We start from the raw sequence: 22,949 nt of genomic DNA, 5'->3' as shown, positions 1-22,949 counted from the left end.
TGTACTACATACATTCTGCTTCCTTCAAAATTTTTGCCACTCAACAGTTTTTCTTATAGCCCATTTGCTTGCCCTCTTAAAAAACCAGAAGTAATCTCTTGGCATGGCAGTATCCCCACAAACGTTGTACAACTTTTCCATCATGTATATGTTGTGATGAAAACATTCCTTGCTCATCACTTGCATCTCCCAAATTTTGATAAAAAAAACTAAGATGGAAATGAAGAAAATGAATTTTCAGAGACATTCGGTAGCTCATATCTTTATACACTGCAGTAAAGTTGGACATCAGAGATTCATAATTATCTTTTCTTTCCTTCTTCCAAAACATCCATACACAACTACTGTACTTTAAATGATCATCAAGTTGTTAGTTCAGTATCCTGTAGCTTTGTTTCAAATATATAGTCTCTGAGGAGTTTATTTTAGCCCCAATGAAAATTCCTTTTTTATCCAATGCTTTACCTAAATTTTTCATTAATGCAAGCTTTATAGGGGTGTTGGTGACTTTTTTTAGGGGTGTTGATGACTGTCGACTTCTCCCCGATTTTCCTGATGCATTATGTTGGGGATGATAATTGAATGCATGATAATTGTTTAATAAGTATTTATTTATGTAATTTTCGTAATTGATTTTATTTAATATTAAATATGGGACATTTATTTGTGTAATTATATAATCACATAATCCTTCCAACATGAGCATTGAGAGAATTCTGATTCTACATAAAGGTATGAGGTTTCCTTTTATAGTTTATAATGATTGCTAGGTAATTGAATACTGTTATTTACAATTTGGAAGTTGCATAGGTTTACAAGTACAGTGCTAGACAAGTTAATAGCAGCTCATCTCTTCCAACCTATTTTTTTTTGCACTGATGGCTCAAAAATGCTTTTTCGAGTTTTATTTAATTTTTTTTTATTGCCAAAAAAAAAAAAAATGTGCATATATTATCAATGAACAAAATAATGGCAACTAATGGCAGTTTTTAAAAAAAGATTTTATTTATATTTTGCCAGATATCTAAGAGAATGTATAGTAACTTTACAACATCTGGAAATGGAGCATACAAATTTTTAATGTTTCTTGTAGCATTTCATAATGCAGTGCTCTAATTACTGCGTGCATTAATTTGTGTTAATGTGCAAGTTTTTTTGTTTTTTTTTCCCTAACCTACTTTAACTGCCATGGATTTCTGTGGGGTTCAGAGATGTTTATGATAGTAGCAGAATTATCAAACTTGCTGTATCAAGTCTCGAAGGGGTGACAGGACGACTCTGTGGATGACAGATGCATCTTATTTTTCTATTAAATAAAATATACTAATATATTTCTAATACAGTCATTTCAAAATCATGGTTAGCTGCTTTATTTTAACTGTTAACCTACTGAGTAATGAATAAAAGTATTATTTTATATGTTATGTGTGCATGTAACAACTCAACTCAATTGGACAGATTTTCAGGAAATTTTTATTTTTTTTTCATACATATGTTGAGTTATCTATGTATATAAAAGAAAGTGTTTTTGGATGTTTGGGCATTGCTGAATAAAGAAAAGTTGCAGTGACATCAAATATTCAGCATATGTTTTATCTTATATAAGTTATTCCTACTGAAACTTTTTTATAAATTTGGAACTGCTCTGATTCTTTGCCAAAATTTCTGATTTAATATTCCTGGGAAGCTTTCTACCAAATTTCTTGTTGCCATCCATTTCCTCTGTGTATTAGTCTCCCCTCCCTTTTAAGGACTGCTATAGAGATCACAACTACCTGTCATTCGAACGTCATGTGGCAGTTTTGGCAAATGCTTCTTGAGTATAATATCAGCATTTTTAATTACCATATTATATTCAACATGCTCAAAAGTAGTGCAGTAAATACATTGCACATTTTGAGCCTAACTTTTTTTATATACTACTGAAATCTGTATAATAATTTGCTTAAGTTCCTCTAAACAAGCCTTTGACATGATTCTTTTGCATTAGGTTTTATTTAGCTGTAAAAAAATAATAATAATAAATAAATAAAAATCCAAAAAATTTTCCGGCCACTTTTCAAATTCCGAGAATTGATTTAGCTCCCAGCAAAATTAACTTGCCGTTTACTTTGAAGAGAACACAGTTTCTTAGATTTTGTCACTGCATCAATAAATCTCGTGGTCAGACTTTTAACAAAGTTGGCATTTTTGCTCGTGGGCAACTTTACATAGCAGTTTCCCAGTCCAGATAATTTTTGTGCATTAATTGTAATTTTTTTAAAGGACAGTATAGTCATACATGTAAAAAATTATCAAACAGCATTTTTACCTGAGTCCATACGTTGACACCTTAGTAGCGATGAAGGGAGCCAAGGAGAGGTTTTTGTAATTACTTCAATATTAATCTTTTCTTCTTCTCTGAAACAGTTTTGGCAAAATATTTGCCATGGGTACTCTAGTATTTTTATATAATATAAAAATGTTTTGATATGAATTATTCAAGATGTTTTTTATAGTAAATACTGGTTAAACAGTGAAAAAGAAAAAATTAAAAGATTACATGAAATTGAAATCCCCTTTCAAAGTTAATTAGAAGCAGATATATAAAGGCTTTGCTTACTTTTAGTAAATCTTTTTGTATATCTGCTTGTAAATCTTTTGAAACTAAATAAATTGTGGTATTTTCATAATAAAGCACAACAACTCTATGTATGGTATGAATAAAATTCAAAGCAGTGCACACACTTCTTGAAAGATGTCAAATTTGTATTAAAATTATTAGACATGTGGTTGCAATTTACAAGGTTTTTTTCACTTTCATTTCCTATTAATGCAGAGTATTAATAAAACATAAATTATTTTGAGGTGCAAATTGTTCCATCCTGTATTTCTCAAGAGAGTGGCACCTCAGGTATCAGCATAGCATCCAATCTGTGAACTGTGGTTTGGTTACCTCTTGCTATATAACTATTAAGATAGTTCAGAACAGCTAGTACATCCACTGTAAACTAATAATGGGGGTAATCGAATGATTACTAGCTACTAATCATTCATTTATATTTGGATGATGTAATCAAATTTCGAATGATTTTCCATAATTGAATGAATCATTCAAATGATTTGCTGTAATCAAAAGAATTGATAATAACCTCTCGATTGTGACCATCACTACTATAAACTTCATCTGTCAGCTTTCAAGAAAAATAGTCTCAGCTTTGGATACTTAGTAAGGAGAATTTTAACAGCTGCAATCCAAATTGGAAAACCAAAATAATCTCTCTGGAAATACTGCATAAACATTTACATTTTAAGGCACTGAACTTTTCACTTTTTATTTTATAAATTACTGGCATAGTTTTTCATTTAACAACAGGGTTTGTTTGTTTGTTTGTTTGTTTTTTTTTTGCATATTTACTTCTGAGAAGTAATTTCATTAAACAGTTTCTGTGTGGTCATGTTACACTCATGGTAAGAATTACCCTGAATATAACTTATGTCGTACATTAATAGTTAATTAGTAATTACAAATATTTTCATTTATCCCACATTGATTAAAATACAGGGATTTTAAAAATAATTATGATTGCATTCAATTTATTGAATGCAATTTTTAACTGTGAGGACCATTTTAAAATATTGATCTCCATATAAACACAACCGTTAACCAGTAATGCAGAGACCATCCTGTTTAAAGAGTTATGTTATTGCCCACTCATGTCTAAGTTATGTTAATTTATAATGAGTATATCCTGGATGTGGACAATGAGGAAGGGGAAAACTTGAAATAAGCTTCCATGGTTAGATATGTGTAGCCAGCCCTTGCATTGTCACACTTTTGTCTGTTGGACTTTAAGCTTTTTTTTTTTTTATTATTATTATTTTTTTTTTTTTTTTTTTGAAGAATAAGCACGAACATGGTCATTACGGTCATCCTTTAGTTGAAACATGTCTTTCATAACATGTTCCTTTTATAGTAGGGTGCTATACTTGTATGTGTTCTCATCGATACATTTTCCTCAAACTGTTTCATCACATTGCCCAATTGATCTGAGAATGCAGGCAACTGAAGAAAAAGCAAAAAAATATATAATATAATCATGATCTGGATGAGTGTTTTATATTGGGAGTCCAAAAACATAAGGGAAAAGTCTAGAGGCATTTCCCGTTTCAGTAATTTCCAGTGATAAGAAAAATGCATATATGGAGGGGGAAAGAAAACATACAGCAATCTCCTGATTAATGAACATTCGATCTTATGTACCAAAATATTTAACGCTACCAATTAAATTTATGAACCTACGAGCTTGATCTTACAAACTTTTCTCAACCAACTTGAGAAACTGCATTATCTTTTTGAAGTAAAATGAATGAGAATGAAATATTTTCAACATTTATGTATTTTACCTGTATTATGCATATATGTGTAGTACAGTAGAGTTTAATTTGAAAAACTAGTGTTGCTACTGTGATATTTACTTGTTAATCAGGAGCAACACAAACTTTTGTTTGAACAAGTGCATTAAATATGAGAGGACAAATAATTTAAATAAATATTCAGCTGCAGTAATACAGTTACAATGAAATTGTACCCTCTTGCCTAGGCTGTAAGAATATAAGTGGAAATTTATTAGTATTGGCCATATAATGCAAGAAAGCCACACAATTTTGCTGCACCAGCCAAAAAAAAAAAATAAGAAAATACAAAACACGAAGTATGCATTTCCCTCCTCATGTAAGTTAACTATCCAGCTGACCTCTGAATTTCTTCAAACTTATCAGCTTCGGCTACTTGTGGAGACGTCTTCAGTGATACTCTGGCTAAAAGGAAATTTCTTACAATCTGGTCTAAACCTCTTCCTCTGTAATTTGCATTTATGCCTCCTAGTTCTGGAATTCTTTATAACAGTGAAAATTCCAACTTCATTCCTTTTACTAACCTTATAAACCGTTTAAACCCCAATCAAGTCCTCTCTAAGGTGCCTCGTTTCCAAACTTTATAGACCACATAACCAAAGTTTCAAGGGGTAGAATTTTTTTTTTCAGCCTGGTCTGTACTTGTTAACAGGAGAGACTGCTCCTACAGGGATGGGATACACTTAAATAGAAAAGGTGCAAGAATATTTGCTGATGTTATCGAAGCAGTGTTAGGTGGGTTGGAAAACTGCTAGCTTGGGGGGGATACAAGGGCTAACAGATTAACAGTAGCCACTGGCAGAGGTGAAAGTCATTCATGCACTGCTTCTATTGGAATGAGCAGCAGCCTGGAAAACAAGATGCAGGTATTTCAGAGACTGCTGGGAGTCATTGCGGTACAAGTAAACACATGGGTTGTGTTAGGGTAGCTAAGAATAGGAACAGGTGCATGTATAATTGCGTGTACACACCAGTGCTAGGAGTTTGGTAAATAAATTTGAGGTATTGCTCAAAATATCAAAGGCAGATATTGTAGGGATATCAGAGATGTGGTATCACACAGATATAAGGAATGCAGAACAGGAATTTGGGGAGTACAATGTGTACAGGAAGGATAGCAAGGGAGGAGGGATTATGCTATTAGTTAAGAAACACAAAATTCAAGAAAGTGCAGCCAGTCGACATCGCTGGACAGTGCAGTGTCGAGTCAGTTTGGTGTGACATAAGCATTGGGAGATCAAAATTGAGAGTAGGACTGTGTTATAGGCCTAATGACTCTGATGAGTATAATAAGAAACTGTACAGGGAAATAGTGGGCCAGTAAATCAGAGAGTCTTATAATGGGGGATTTTAATTTCCCAGATATTGACTGGAATTTGTGGGTTGGTCACTCACACACTAGCAAGGTTTTTGTGGATTTATTGGATGATTGTTTTCTACATCAGCATGTTCGGGAAGCAACTAGAGGGAGTAATACTCTTGATCTAATTATCAGTAGTGATTCTTTATGCATTAAGAATATGCAGATAAAGGAACCACTAGGTGGCAGTGATCACAGTGTGCTGAAGTGGGATTCACTCAAACAGGTAACTACCATCAGGGGTAAAGGGAAGGGTTTTTGCTTTTGTAAAGGCGACTACAGTGGTCTGGGACAGTACTTAAATTCTATGCGTGGGACCAACTGATGATGTTACCAACAGCAAATTCAAAATGGGAAGCATTCAAAGAATTTATTTTGGAAGCTACTAGGCTTTACATACCAACTAAGAAATATTGTTCAAGGATTAGGCCTAAACGGATGTCAGATGAACTAATGAGACATATGGCAGAGAAGAAAAATGCATGGGATACATATAAATTAATGGGTGACATGGAAGCCTATGATAGATATAAGCTGGTCTGTAACCAAGTCACAAAGGAGATTACGCAGGCAAAGGCAGATTATGAGAATCTTTGGCAAAGGATGCAAAGAAAAACAGCAGAGAGTTCTTTACCTATGTAAACTCTAGAGGGAAAGGGATGAATCAGATTGGTCCACTGGATATTGATGGTTCAACTGTTGATGATCCTGCTCAGATGGCTAACAAACTAAATGAGTATTTTGCATCTACATTCACACATGAGGAGTTGTTAAGGGAGGGGAATGCCAGAGGTGAATAACTCTGGCAGTGAGCTAGATGATTTTGTAATAACTGAGAGGGAAGTGGAGGAGAAATTGTTGAAGATAAACATAAGAAAGGCACCTGGGATGGATGGGATCTATCCAGTTATATTAAAGGAGGCAGCAAAGGAAGTAAGCAAACCCTTAGCCATAATTATGAGAGCTGCTTTGGACTCAGGGGAGGTACCCATGGACTGGAGATGTGCAAATGTGACCCCAATTCACAAAGGAGGACCAAGGTGAACACAAGTAATTATAGACCTGTTAGTTTAACTTCTGTTCCAGGAAAAAGTAATGGGGGCACTGGTTAAAGAAGCACTGCAGGATCATCTAGACAAGACTTCAGCTATAGCTCAGACACAGCATTGTTTTGTTAAGGAAAGTCTTGCCTGATCAATTTGATTGAATACTATGATGTGGTCACAAAGGAACTGGATGCAGGGAATAACTTTGATATCATATATTTGGATCTTATAAAGGCTTTTGATACTGTTGCACATGGAAGACTGCTGAACAAATTGGAGCAGTGTGGCATTGGAGGAAAATTGCTGCTATGGATAAAGGGATGGTTGGGTGGTAGAAGACAGAGAGTGGTAATCAATGGACACTGCTCATTGTGGACTAATGTTATTAGTGGAGTTCCTCAGAGTTCAGTGTTGGGTCCATTGTTGTTTTCTGTATTTATAAATGATATTGATGATGGTATATCAAGCTTAATGTCCAAGTTTGCAGATGATACAAATGTTGGCAGGGTTGTTAAGGACACTAATGGCAGTACGCAGCTGCAACAGGATCTAGAAATGTTGAGCAGATGGGTTGAGAGGTGGAAAATTAAGTTTAACATTGACAAATGTAAAGTAGTAGCATATGGGAAGCAGTAACCCCAGAGTAACGTATCAACTCTGTGTAGGGCTTACAATACTGGTATTTTTAATTTATGAAACCGGGATACCGGTATTCCAAAAACAAACATTTTTCTCACTAAATTTTGATGACAATTAGGTGCAATAAAGTAAGAAAAAAAAAAACTAAGTACTGTTTTACTTAATTCATGTTTTAAATAAACTTTTATTGCAATAATAAATATTCTGGAAAAAAAAAAATCATTAAAATACAGTTATTCTAAAAACAAAAAAATACATAGTTACTGCAATGTTTAGTTATGTTTAAGCATCCACACTACCTGTTGGAATAAAGTGAACTCTTAAGAAACATAAGCAATCAATAGTATGATCATTTAAAATGGATCTAATTTTGGTACATACAGTATTTGATTAGCGGCAGAAAACGCCCTCTCGGATTTATTTTCTGGTACTGTTGTACTGAGATAATCGTATATCTCAGTCCATATTTTCTAGGCTTTGAACTTTTTTAGCAAAAATAGTTAAAAGTATTTCATTAATTTCCGACTCAAGTTCATCTTTTAAAATCTCATTGGAGTCAGGCAATTTCTTATTTTGGAAAGAATTTGCAGAATATTGATGTTCTGTTCCATGTTGGTCTTCCATGGTTGAATTATGTTCATCATTTTCTGAAGGAGAAAGATGTTTTATTAAGCGAAGTATAATTTTCATTATAGTATCTTTACTGAGTCTCGGAGAGACAAAGAGTGCAGTTAAGAATTCACATATATAAAATATATATGTGAATTCTTAACTATAAATGCAAAGAACAGAAGGACAAATCAGATTGGACCCTTATATAATGGACGTGGAATAGTATTAGATAGCATAGCTGAAGTTGCAGATGAACTCAACAGTTACTTTGCATCAATATTTACATAAAAAAAACCCTTTGTGTCAATGAGATATTATGGAAGTGAAGTTGAAAAAAATGTAATTAATGATGTTGAAATTTCAAATGATTATATAATGAGAACTTTCATGCCTACAAGCGAGTAAGGCTCCTGTGGTTGATGGCATATACCCTATAATATTAAAGGAGGCGGCAAGTGAGTGCATTGAACCATTAAGGCTAGTTATGAGAGCATCACTGGACTCAGGAGAGATTCCGTTGGATTGGTGTAAATTGGAACATAAAGGCAGTTCTAGGAGTGTAACGGGAAATTACCAACCAGTCAGTCTAACTTCAGTAGTAGGGAAAATCATGGAGGTAATGATCAAGGGTGGAATTCAGGATCATTTAGATGGAAATGGAATTCTGTAGGATACACAGCATGATTTTATAAAGGGAAAATCATGTTTAACAAATCTGGTTAGCCATTTTGACAGGTCACTCGTGAGCTGGATTTAGGGAATAATTTCTACATTGTTTATTTGGATTTCAGCAAAGCATTTGACTCAGTCCCACATGAGTGGTTACTTTATAAGTTGGAGCAGGCTGGAATCATAGGGAAAATCCTTAGATGGATAGCATGATGGCTTGGGGCACCAGGCAAAGTGTTGTGATAAATGGTTATTCCTCAGATTGGATTAATGTAAGAAGTGGGGTTCACCAAGGATCAGTATTGGGACCACTGTTGTTTTTGATTATCTTAAATGACATCTATGAAAGAATGGAGGGGTGAGGTCTAAACTTTCAGATGATATAAAAATCAGTAGAGTAGTTAATGATCGCCACCAAGCAGAGCTTCTTCAGAATGACCTAGATAGACTTCTGGGATGGTCAGAAAAGTGGCAGCTATGCTTTAATTCAGCAAAATGCAAGGTCTTACACCTGGGGAACAGCAACCCCAAAATAACTTATACACTTGGTGGAGTTGAACTAGTCAGTAGTGGAGGAACAGGACTTGGGCGTTACAATATGGCCAGACATGAAGTTGTCCAAGAATTGCGGACAGGTTGCAATGTTGCCCTATCGATGATTTATCAAACATTTTCTAGTAGAGATAACGACGTCATAATCACATAAAGGTAATTTTATAACCTTTATGTGATTAAATTATAAACAATTATTTTTTTTAAATTTGTATCGAAAAACTGCTATTTCTTGTATCAATACCGGAAAAAATGACCAGGAACCCAGTATTGTAAGCCCTAACTCTGTGGTACTACACTGACAGTGGTCAAGAGCGAAAAGGACCTGGGGGTAATTGTGCAGGCAGATATGAAGTTTTCTGAGCAGTGCAGCTGGTCTGCAAGAGTAGCTCATGGTGTCTTGTCAATGATATATAGTAATTTTTCTAGCAGGAATAAGGAGGTGATTATCCCCTTGTATAAGGCAATGGTCAGACCACAACTTGAGTACTGTACACAGGTCTGGAGGCCTCATTTTAAGAAGGATGTAAAGCTTTTGGAACGAGTACAGAGAAGGGCAACAAGATTAGTGAATGGAACAAAGGGTTGCTCTTACGAAGAAAGGCTTAAGTTTTTCAAATTACAGTGTCTGGAGATTAGGCACCTGCGAGATGATCTGATTGAGGTGTATAAAGCCTTGAATGGTTTGAGCATGCTCAGTGCTGATGGGACTCTTCTTCTTGCTCAGAATAATCACCTGCGAGGGCATAAATTCAAATTGAGAAAAGACGTGTGTGCGGAAGTTTGCCTTTAGCCAGCAGGTAGTTGGTTGGTGGAACAAACTTCCATCCTTTGTTGTGGAAGTTGATGGCCTAAATAAATTTAATGCTGAGCTGGACAGGTATTTGGAACGAACGGACGGGTGAAATGGGAGTGTTTTTATTTTATTTATTTTTTGGCTGATGCTGCATGCTTTCTTGCATCATATGCCTCTACTAATGCTGAAGGTCTCATACGGTCACTCTTTTGCCGATTTCACCATATGAGTTGCCTGTCTTTGGACCCTTAGACTTTTCAAGAAGCTCAATGTCTTTTTTTTGAGATGAGATCTCTCTACTTGGACAGTGTTCCAAATGCATGTCTTACAGTTTCCTTATACAGTGGGATTGTGACCTCCCTATCTCTACAGGATATTGTTCGATAAATCATCGATACGACACCATGGGCTTTCTTTGCTGCCTGTTTACATTGCTGAGAAAACTTCATATCTGCCCATATTGTAACTCCCAGATCCCTTTCTTCCTTGACTGTTTTCAATTCAACCCCACCAAGTGTACAAATTATTCTGTGGTTGCTATTCCCCAGATGTAAGACCTTGCATTTGGCTGCATAAAAATGTAGTTGGCACTTGTCCAGCTTATACAGTAACCTCTCATGAGGAACTGAGTCAAATTCCTTTCTAAAATTCAAATAAACTGTGTTGAAATTGCATCCTACATGCAGCTCATGAGTAACTGTATCAAGATAACTCTTACCAGATTAGTTAAACATGATTTTCCCTTAAGAATACTGTTTCTATCTATATGTCCCTGGATTGTCCTCTTAATCATTGCCTTTAAGATTTTCCCTACCCCTGAAATCAGACTAAATGGTCTGCAGTTATTGACTTCTCTTAGAAGTGCCTTTATGTATTGGCAATACGTTGGCACTTCTCCAAGCCAAAGTAATCTCTCCCAAGTACAATGATGCCCTCATAATTAACTTCAATGGTTTGACACTCCCTGGCTACCTCCCTCAAAATTACTGGGTATATGTCATCAGCACCAGAAGCCTTGCCTTTAGACTCAAAAGTTTTCCTAATAAAGTCATATGAAATTAGTTACTTAGAAATTAGAAATCATATAATTTCTATATGAATACGCCTTCTCAACAGGCTACTGCGCTGAAGGAGGAACGGACAAGATACGCAAATTCGTAGACCTACGGTTTGAAGTTATCATTAGTAGCGAAGATGTACCTAGAAATTACTGATTTTTTACTAAAACTTTGTTTTATCACATGGGATGGTGTCCGAAGTTTTGGTAAAAGAGTCTATATATACATTTATTACGTTTATAGGTTTCTTAAAAGAATTAAAACAAAATTAGCCTTAGCAACATTGTTTTAAAATTAACTCTACAATATCTTCATTACGATTGGACATTTTAATGAGAATAATTTGGAGCTTACAGAGACGTCCAGGTGATTTCAATCCGATTGCTTCCTATAAATAGTGTAAGCTGGCAGACGACACTTTTTATTTCTCTTTGAAGTTTTGTGCTTCAGTATGAAGTTTAAAACGCCAGCCGTCAGTAATGGTAGCAATAAAAGTAAGAATTCGCCCATTGCTCAGCCAAGTCCTGTGAAAGGAAGAAAGAAAGGTAAGCAGCAACGAAGAAGGAAGAAAAAGAAGGGAGCGTTTGATGTTTATGTGTTTAGAGTTTTAAGACAAGTTCATCCAGACCTAGGTATTTCTGGTAGCGCTATGAAAATAATGAATAGTTTAGTGTTGGATATGTTTGAGCGGTTGGCTGGAGAGGGTGCACGTTTGATGCATTACATCAAAAAATTGACTCTAGGTAGTCGTGAAATCCAGAGTGCAGTTCGTTTGTTGTTACCTGGAGAATTAGGAAAGCATGCAGTTTCTGAAGGAACGAAAGCAGTGGCAAAGATTCGACACGGGTAAACTTTCATCGATGAAAAAAAAAAAAAAAAAACGGCCCTTTTCAGGGCCACTCAAATTTTTGATAAAGAGACATCAAATCGTACTTTTGTATGTTGTCCGATCTTATGCTTCGATAAATATATAGGTATTTATGATGTTATTTATTGCAGTGGTTTCCAGGCTTTTTTTTTTTTTTTTTTTTCTTCTTTTTCTTTTTCAGACCATTTCAAAATTTTTGGCCTGTTAAAATCAGTTCGACAATCGTAATGCTGTACTGCTATAGATATTTAAGTATTTGTACTTTAACCATCAACTAACATATAGTTAGAGAAGGACGTTAAGTGATTGTTTTCCATGAATGAAGATTAATTACGGTAATTAATCACCACTCTTATACCACGTGAAATTAATATATTTTATTTATAGTTTACAATAAACTATTAATAATTTCACGTGGTATAAGAATGGTTATTAGTTACAGTAATTAATCTTCATCAGTTAACAATTTATGGTTGATACTAGGGTAGATCAACCCCAGGTAAAAAAAAAAAAAAAAACATGATACATACCAAGAGTAGTAAAAACATGTTCAATGTATAGGCTATCGTGGGGAGGGGGGGGAATCACCCACGAACGTTTGGTTTTATATTAATTGTACTTTCACGCGTTCGTTCTTATAAAAGTTACCAACGTGGAAAGTACGACCTGGCCCACCCCAAACAAAATATTTGGGTGCTCCAGTGGTTCAAAGTATAAGGTTACTAATATTTCTAAAAAAGTTCCTCAACTCCTGGTGGATGGATTTTCATAAAATTTTATATTTGGTTCTTTTAGAAAGATTTGTCGAGACAGAATCCAGCAGCTGTTTGTTGTCTGTCCGTACATCCTCATGTAATAACTCGACTTCCAGTGGAAGGATTTTCATAAAATTTTATATTTGGGAATATTTGTCGAACTTTCTAAGTCAAAATGATTGAAATGCAGAAATTATTTCTTTTTTTCATACATATCACATTGGCTATCCACATACGGTATATTATAGCTGAAGCACTGGATAAATGCCTGTTGCGGTGCACTGATTAGAAGGGTGAATCCGAAATATGGCGGCTGCGCTGAAACGAAATATTCTCGATTCGGGGATAAAAGGCGTTGCTCTTTCCTTTTTATAAATCATGAATTATTTTCTAACGCGCCCGAAATATTCATGTTCATACTCCGACGCGACCTCCAGGTCAGAGGAGTTTACAGGAGAGACTCGCACACTACTAAGACTTTTGTGGATTTATTGGATGATTGTTTTCTGCAGCAGCATGTTCGAGAGGGTAGTACTCTTGATCTGGTTATCAGCAGTGATCATTCGTGTATTAAGAATTTGCAGATAAAGGAACCACTAGGTGGCAGTGATCACAGTGTACTGATGTGGAATTTACTTAAAGATATGATTACCATCAAAGGTAAGGGTAAGGGTTTTTACTTCCGTAAAGGTGAGTACAGTGGTCTCAGACAGGTTTTAAATTCTGTACAGTGGGATCAACTGACGATGTTACCAACAGTAAATTCTCAGTGGGAAGCATTCAAGAAATTAATCGTGGATGCTACTAAAAGTTTCATACCTATTAAGAAATAGGTAGGGCTACGATCCCCCAAACAATTTGGCTTTCGTAGAGGCTGCTCCACTGTAGATGCCTTGGAACGCATAATAACCGCAGCTAACAACTGTAACCGCAAATACTTCCTAATGATCTCTGTCGATTTTGCCGGGGCATTTGACTCACTCTGGTGGCCAAGTGTCCTCGGCAGATTCCGGGAGGCAAATATCTCCAATAACCTGTACCACTGTATCAAAACCTACCTGTCTGATAGAAGGATATCAGTATGTGCTCCCTACTCTCAACTTACTCGGCCTATCTTCCGGGGGTGCCCACAAGGTTCAATCCTGGGGCCACTCCTTTGGAATCTGGTGATGGACGGCTTCCTCAATCAGAATCTCAATGGGCCAGATGCACAAGCATTTGCAGACGACCTCGTCCTGATGCTGGAGGAGGACAGCCGGGCACAACTGGAAGCCACTGCAAACCGGGCAATTGACTCCCTGCAAACGTGGGCGAAACAGAACCACCTAACAATATCACCAACCAAGACATCCTCAATACTCCTCAAGGGTTCTCTCGACACGAGAAGGCCACCACAAATCAAAATAGAAGGAACCACGATTAAACTAACTACAGAACTAAAATACCTCGGAATCGTATTGGATAAAAACTTATCCTTTACCCCACATCTCATCTATCTCCAGAGAAAGATCAGGAACTACTCAGCCCTCATAGCAAGAGTCACACGAAAAGATTGGGGACTACGGAAACGGACCCTGTCTCTCTTTTACAAGGCTTTTCTCATCCCTGCCGTCTCATATGCTGCAGGGATTTGGTACAACAAAGCAACCACGGCTGTGAACAAAAGGAAATTAGAATCAATACAGCGTAGCATCTTGCTCACCATCACAAGAGCATGCTGCACTGTCAGCTCTCATGCGCTGCAGGCCCTGGCAGGATCACTCCCCCTGGACCTGGAAATTGTCCGCTGTGGTATGCTCTTTCAACTGTCCAGAGGTAAAAGTGTATCCTGCATCGGCTTCACTACCGATCCAGCCAACAACAGCAACATAGAGAAAAAAACGTCTTATCAACCATCTCCGGCAAACCTGGCAGTCCCGATGGGCAGAATCAACTAAAGGCGCCATAACCCGGAAATTTATCCCGGACGTTACCCAAGTCTACCCCCACCAGCCGGCCTGGTTCTCACCGGGGCTCTACACCGCCTTCCTTCTAACGGGACATGGTTCCTTTAATGCCAAACTTTCGACCTTCGGAATAAAAGAATCACCACTATGCCACTGCGGTGAAAATCAGACATGGACACATCTGATGCATGAATGCCCCCTCTTTGATGATATAAGAAGTCACTTTATAACAAAAATATGTTTCAACCCGAAGGATCGGGAACACCTTGTACTGTCGGAGGAGGAGTACTATAGAGCCCTCTCGAAATTTGCGCACGAACTGTTCAGCAGACTACGAGCATTACCACAACTTCCCTAAACTCGACACTGGAACTCTGACAACTGAAACGAACAACAATGACTAGGACTTTACTGGATGAGACCTATAGCCCCTTAGTGACACCATCCCACACTGACACCCTGATTATTGGAACAGCAGTGGATGAGATCCTATCCCAACACTGACCAACTAATGGACTGTACACTGTCATGGACCTGACGAAGCCACAGCTTTGCTACATATACGCCATGTTAGTGATCTGAGCCGGCTCCCTTGTTTGGCCCTTCTCCCTTACCCCGGCGGGGGGAGGTGACGGCTTTCCTGTCTCCTCCGCTCCTTGCCGACCCCACTCTTCCCTCTGGTGGGGTATGGGCATGCCCCACTGATTCTACCTGGGGTCGTCTCCCCTATTGACTCCATTCTTCTGTCTTTATCCCTCCAGTCTTCATTCTCCCTACCCAACTCTATCTGTATGCAAGCGAACGCCCCACACGCCAAAAATAACCGTGTCTAAATTACGCTGTTCGCCCACCATTTTGGCTTTTCTAATTCTAGCGCAATATTCCCATGCAATTTTTTTTTTTTAAAGGTCCTAGCCACTGAAATCCCAGGAAACTAGGTGGCAGGACCTGCCAGAGTGCAAATTTAAACTAGTGGTTACCTGGCCTGCCTCCACGGGGCAAAGTGCGGGCAACGTTGGGCCTCAGCTGGGGTCCAGCGGCTAAATGGCCAGAAGAACAACGGTAAATAACACAACACACTCACATGATCCATACACTTTTAAATCTCTGGCCTTCCCAGTGAACTGGTACACTTACAATGAAAGCAACGGGGAGATGGGGGGAACCCCTGGTGCTAGACACTTAACACACTTTGCACTTTGCACCTATTAAGAAATATTGTTCAAGGTTTAGGCCTAAATGGTTATCAAATGAACTAATGGGACTCGTGGCAGAGAAGAAAAATGCATGGGATGCATATAAATCATCAGGTGACACAGAAGCCTATGGAAGATATATGCTAGTCTGTAATCAAGTCACAAAGGAGGTTAGGCAGGCGAAGGCAGATTACGAGAAATCCTTGGCAAAGGATGCTAAGAAAAACCAAGGATTTCTTTACTTATATACTCTAAAAGGAAGGGGATGAATCTGATTGGTCCACTTGACATCGATGGTTCGACTTTTGATGATCCTGCTCAGATAGCAAACAAACTGAATGAGTATTTTGCATCTACATTCACACATGAGGAATTATTAAGGTTTGAAAATGGCAGAAGGTTATCAAATTGTAGCAGGATACTTAATGATTTTGTAATAACTGAGAGCAAAGTGGAGGAGAAATTGTTGAAGTTAAAGATAAGAAAAGCACCTGGGGTGGATGGGATCTATCCAGTTATATTAAAGGAGGCGGCAAAGCAACTAACCAAACCCTTAGCCATAATTATGAGAGCGCCCTTGGACTCAGTCCGTGGGAGTTCCCACGGACTGGAGATGTGCAAATGTATCCCCAATTCACAAAGGGGGATCGACGGGTGACACGAGTAATTACAGACCAGTTAGTTTAATTTCTGTTCCGGGTAAAATAATGGAGTCACTGGTTAAAGATGCATTGCAGGATCATCTAGACAAGACTGCAGCAATAATTCAGACACAGCATGGGTTTGTTAAGGGAAAGTCTTGTCTGACAAATTTGATAGGATATTATGATGTGGTTACAAAGGAACTGGATGCAAAAAATAATTGATATCATTTACTTGGATTTCAGGAAAGCTTTTGACACCGTTGTGCATGCAAGACTACTGTACAAATTGGAGCAGAATGGTATTAAGGATAAGTTGCTACAATGGATAAAACGATGGTTGAGTGGGAGAAGACAGAGTGGTAATCAATGGGTGCTGTTCTTCGTGGACTAATGTTATCAATGGAGTTCCACAGGGTTCGGTGTTAGGCCCACTGTTGTTTTATATATTTATCAATGATATTGAAGAAGGTATATCGGGCTTAATGTCCAAGTTTGCCGACGATACGAAGGTCGATAGGGTTGTTAATGACAGTACGCTGCTGCAACAGGATCTAGAAAATTTGGGCTGAGAAGTGGCAACTGAAGTTTAACATTGATAAATGCAAAGTACTGCATATGGGTAGAAGTAACCCCAGAGGAACGTACCAACTGTGCAGTACTACACTTAAGGCGGTAGAAAACGATAAAGACCTGGGAGTAATTTTGCAGTCAGATATGAAGTTTTCTGAGCAATGCAGACAGGCTGCCAGGACAGGTCATGGGGTTTTGTCAATGACACATAGGAATTTTGCTAGCAGGGAAAATGAGGTGATTGTCCCTCTGTATAAGGCAATGGTCAGGCAACGCCTTGAGTACTGTGTACAGGTCTGGAGGCCTCATTTTAGGAAGGATGTAGATTTGCTTGAGCGTGTACAGAAAAAGGCAACAAGGTTGGTGAGGGGAATGAAGGGATCCTGTTACCAAGAGAGGCTTAAGTTCTGCAAATTGCAGCTTCTGGAGACTAGGCACCTGCGAGGGGATCTGATTGAGGTATATAAGGCCTTGAATGGGTTGAGCACGCTGAATTCTGATGGGATTGTTCCAATTGATCAGATTACGATCTAATGGGGCATAAATTCAAATTGAGGAAAGACAGATGTAGAATAAATGTGCGGAAATTTGCCTTTAGCCAGTGGGTGGTTAATTGCTGGGACAAACTTCCATCTGTTGCTGTGGAAGTTGATAGGTTAAATAAATTTAAGGAGGAACTGGACAAACATTTAGAGGGAATTGTTTTGTAAATTTTTTTTTTTTTTTTTTTGGCTGATGCTGTATAAGCTCATACACTTGTTTTCTTGCATCACATGCCACTACTACTACAATAAATCACGAATGCAATCATTAATCGTATTTAGTAGTCACGCACTTGAACTGGTCCACTCAAAGACATGTGCTACTGCACTTGCGCCCCTGACTGCTCGACTATATATATATTTTTTTAAAATCGGAGTTTTGCGGTATAGCTTAGAGAGTACGATACCTCCTCCCTTTGTGTTCGTAGGGACATGTTCACTGAATATATGGAAGCCCCTGCTTATGAAAAGCAGGGGTCCATATATTCAGTATTTTTCAGAAATTATGATTTTTAAAAAAAAAAAAGTATTTTTAATCATAATTTCGATTTACAACGTAAAATTCGATTTTAAGAACATTTACTCATCAGTTCCAAGTCTTTGAACTGCAAATGAATTAAAAGTGAAATAATTTCGATATTTTTCACAGTAATGCACAAGTACAATTCAGTACGGTACATTTTTTGTACTAAAATTAGTACATAGTTTCTTTCGTATTCTTCTTAATCAATCATTACAAAATCCTATTTCTGATATTTCTCATACAATACAATACGTAATTATTACAATCAGAAAACTTTCGAAAATAAATAAATCTAAAATAAATAATTAAATACAGTACAGAATCCCAAATCGAGAAAGCTGGGACGACAAATGAAAAATTTCGGAACCAAAACTTATTTAAAGTATATCGGACTGTTTATTAATGCATAGCATAATACTATAGTGTTTTTTTTTTTTTTTTTTTGGTACATACAACGCTGAATATACAAAATAATAATAAAAAATCTCAATGTGTACTAGTTGTACAATGTACTCAATGTGTACTGATTGTATAATGTACTCAAACAACCCCAGGGGCTCACATCTGATGAGTATGGGCTTTGGCACACCCAGGGTCCTGAGCTGGCATCATCCTTCTCTTTCTTGGTGAGTCCCCTTTATCTCTCTCTCTCTCTCTCTCTCTCTCTCTCTCTCTCTCTCTCTCTCTCTCTCTCTCTCTCTCTCTCTCTCTCTCTCTCTCAAGGTAACTCAGAATTCTTTTTTTTTTTTTTTTTTTTTTTTTTTGGCTGGTTCAGCAATGATATTAGGATGAAATTTGGTGTAGACAAATGCAAGACCCACGGATTGCATCAGGGAAAATTAGTCAACCAAAACTACCAGCTGCAGAGTGGTAAAGAGATCGAAGCCATGACAAAGGGACGGGCCTACAAATACTCAGGGATGATGCAAGCTCATCAGATACAGCACAAGGAAATTAAGGCCTGCCTGACCGAAAAATACCATCAGAGACTCAGAAGCCTGTTGAAAGCAAAGCTGAACGGAGGAAACACAGTTAAAGCCATAAACACTTATGCAGTCCCAGTGCTAACATACTCATTCGGGGTCAAAGATTGGACTAACACCGAGCTGGAGGATATCATGAGAAAGACAAGAACAATGATGACCAAGAGCCGCCAACACCACCCGAAATCTGCCGTGGAGAGACTGACAATTGCCCGGGAAGAAGGAGGAAGGGGCCTGATACACCTCATTGAGCAACAGAAGACAGCGAGGCGCCTCCGTAGCCAGGTGGGAAGGAGCAGCAGTGCGTAGCACACGCTTCTTGATTAAACCGGGGTTCGAGCCCGTCACCACCAAATGCGGAGGATGCGGAAAGGTCAGGGAATGACCACCGCATGACCCGGAGCAATATGTCCTTAGTTGCTAATGCTCCTTAAAAAACCAAAACAAAGAAGACAGCGATCTTTAACCTGAAGGATTACTTCCAGAAACACACAGCAGCACTCCACCCAACCTAAGCGAAGAGTCCCCCCCCCCAACCAGGAAGTACAAACGAAGCTAGAAAGATGGGCAGAGAAGACACTACATTATCTCCATCAGGATCACGTAGATAAAATTGCTTCCAATGCATGGCTCACGAGCGGGACGCTCTTCCTCGAGACTGAAGGATTCGTGCTCACCACCCAAGGACCCCAGAGTGTTAGATGACACATGTCGACGAGGCCACCTGGCCTCAGAAACGATCCAACACATCACCGCAGGATGCAAGGTGATCACTCAGATTGAGTACACTCATAGACACGACCAGGTAGCCAGGCTAATACATCAGAAGCTAGCAAGGAAATACCAGTTGGTCAAAGAAAGTGTACCGTATTACAAGTACGTACCCCAGGCAGTAGTAGAGACCCCAACCCACAAGCTGTACTGGGACCGCGCCATAATAACGGTTAGGACAATCCCGCACAACAGACCGGACATAACCCTTGTTGACAAGAAGGAAAAGGCTACCTATCTGATTGACATAGCGGTACCTAACACTGGCAACCTGCAGAAAATCCATGGGGAAAAAATCAGGAAGTACACGAATCTAAGACAGGAGATCAAAGATATGGTGGCATATGCAACAAGTAAAGACCATCCTGATCATCGTGTCAATTACAGGTATGGTGCCAAAGACCCTACATAACAACCTAGCAGGAATAGGTCTCCCAGCGAACACCTACAAGAAACTCCAGTAAGTCGCAATCCTGAACACCTGTAGAATAGTCAGAGAGTTCCTCGACCAACAGTAATATCAGACATAACAACTACCCTGTGTACTTGGTAGCAATACCCGTCACGAGGTGGAAGCCCCAATCAGGGAAAAATAATATAAGATAATAATAATAATGTGTACTACAGTAGTTCACTAAGGAATACTGAGGTAAACACGGGGATTTCGAAGTAGATGCGGCCATTATCCACCTAACTTTCAGAAGCACATAATGTTAATACCTCAGTTATTTTTCATTAGTGAGTTATTTTGCTCACTAATGTTATTGTTAGTAAGTTCCAAATCTGAAATAAAATCAAATTTGAGAGAACACAATACAACCATGATAACACCACATTTCGACTTCCTCTCCTGTACTGCGAAATTCCATATTGTAAAGTTGATCCTACATTACATATTAACTTTTGAGCATACAGTACTTTGCCAATATCTCAATCCAATATTATTATAATAACATGTTCAAATGCTTTGCTATCAGAGTGTATCTATCATATTCATATAAGTTACAAATGTCTTGAAAATTGGTAGCAGTGTTTCCAGATTATCAAATTAATAAATGCATATTTGGATTCAAAAAATCAATTCTAAAAAATAATTTTGTCAACTATCCTTAGCTAATGATACTTCACATCTTCAATTTTTTCATTCTTTTATTTTAGGAATATAATTTAAGTTATTCAAGCATTCCCTATTGGGGTATTTCCTCCGCTAAAATTATTTTAAGTGTGACAAATTTTTCATCCAATTCGATATATTTTTGACCCCCTAATACTTTTACTGTTCTTTTAGGATGGGTTACAATTCAAAAATATTAGATTTACACATTTCGATTTAAATAATTATGCCAACTTCTAGTACATTTGTGGTGCGATGCTGTGGTTGAAATCAGAGGGGTAGGCCCGTTCGAATATTTTGTGGGGGGGGGAACGAAGAATTTTTGTAGTTTCGCTTCTGGACCCAGTACAATATCTCCGATCAAATATGAATTATTAACTATTAATTAAATATAATTGTCCTATTCCACAATTCTAATATTAATAACTTGGAAAACATTCAAAAAAAACCTGTATTTATAATTAAAAAAATGTATAGATAAATATTTTTAACATTTACTTATTTTATACGTACCTGGTATAAAAACCTGTTATATATTTACCTGATATAAAAACTTGTACCAGGTAAACTTGTACAGTTTACTCTACAATCATTCATAACTTTTACTGTAGTTCTACAAACCCATAGTTTTTATAGTTAGATTTTAAAACTAACTATAAAAGCTATATATTATCATATATGTATTATCATTTTATCATACATATAAAAAAGTAAAATAAATAAATAATGTATAGTCACAGTCTATTACGATTGGACCTTTTAATTAACTCTGGAGCTTACAAAGACGTCCTGATCTTATTTCAATCCGTTGTCTTTATATAAATACCATTACCGTATTTTTTCATTTTTTTTTTAAGTTTTCTGCATGAGTGTGAAGTTAATTAAAATGCCACCTAAAGTTAACGATAGTAGTAATAAATTTAAGAAGTCGTATTTATCTTTATCCTTTAAAGAATTATTTTAAAAAAATAATAAATAAATGTATAGCCACAATCTATTACTATTGGACCTTTCAATTAACTCTGAAGCTTTCAAAGACGTCCTGCTCATATTTCAATCCGTTGTCTTTTGATAAATACCGTGTAGGCAGGGCATTTTTCGTTTTTTGAAGTTTTCTGCTTGAGTGTGAAGTCAAATAAAATGCCACCTGAAGTTCGAGATAGTAGCAATAAATCTAAGAGGTTCTTCGAATCAAAACAAAATGATATGAAGGGAAATAAGAAAGGTAAACGGCATCGAAGGAAGAAGGGGACGTTTGATATTTACGTATATAAAGTGTTAAGAGATATTCATCCGGGGATAGGTATTTCTGAAAGCGCTATGAGAGTGATGAATAGTTTATTGATGGATATGTTTGAGCGGTTGGCTGGAGAGGGTGCACGTTTGATGCATTATGTCAAGAAGATCACCATCGGTAGTCGTGAAATCCAGAGTGCAGTCTGTTTGTTGTTACCAGGAGAATTAAGAAAGCATGCAGTTTCTGAAGGAACGAAAGCTGTTACAAAGTGCTGGTGCGATTGAAGTTGCAAAAAACACTGGAAAAAAAACGGCCCTTTTCAGGGCCACCAAAATTTTGAAAAAGAGATATCAAATGTATCAAAAAGGGACGCTGAGCTTAAGTTTTCGATAGAATAATTATGTGAAACGTATGTGTATAGGAGTTCGCTCCTGTACATATACACTTCTCATAAAATTAAAAATTCGTTATATTAGTGTTTAATTTTATTATTGCATATCAATCATAATTTAATTTTGGTATGCAATAAAGATAGGTCTTTTATTAATGCTCCAATCCAACTTGTTCTCATCTGTTTGAGTTAACTGTACTTGTAGTCTGAATTTTGGCAGTAAAGTGATATTTATTTAGTTAACAGCCATTAAAAAGCTATCGGCCCTCTGACTTTTTGGCT

The 22,949-nt window shown here is 37.4% G+C and overlaps 2 pseudogenes; both read left to right on the top strand.

Annotated features, from left to right (window-relative positions):
* Positions 1-11,578: 11,578 nt before the first annotated feature.
* LOC150083631 (late histone H2B.2.1 pseudogene) lies at positions 11,579-11,977 on the top strand (annotated as a pseudogene).
* A 10,202-nt stretch (positions 11,978-22,179) lies between these two features.
* LOC150083630 (late histone H2B.L4 pseudogene) lies at positions 22,180-22,560 on the top strand (annotated as a pseudogene).
* Positions 22,561-22,949: the final 389 nt, after the last annotated feature.

Source organism: Mastigoproctus giganteus, chromosome 7, assembly GCF_048544385.1.
Source record: "Mastigoproctus giganteus isolate SK-2022 chromosome 7, ASM4854438v1, whole genome shotgun sequence".
NCBI classification, from domain to species: Eukaryota; Metazoa; Arthropoda; class Arachnida; order Uropygi; family Thelyphonidae; genus Mastigoproctus; species Mastigoproctus giganteus.
The sequence above is the reverse complement of the archived record's forward strand: the minus strand, read 5'-3'. Positions and strand labels throughout refer to the sequence as shown.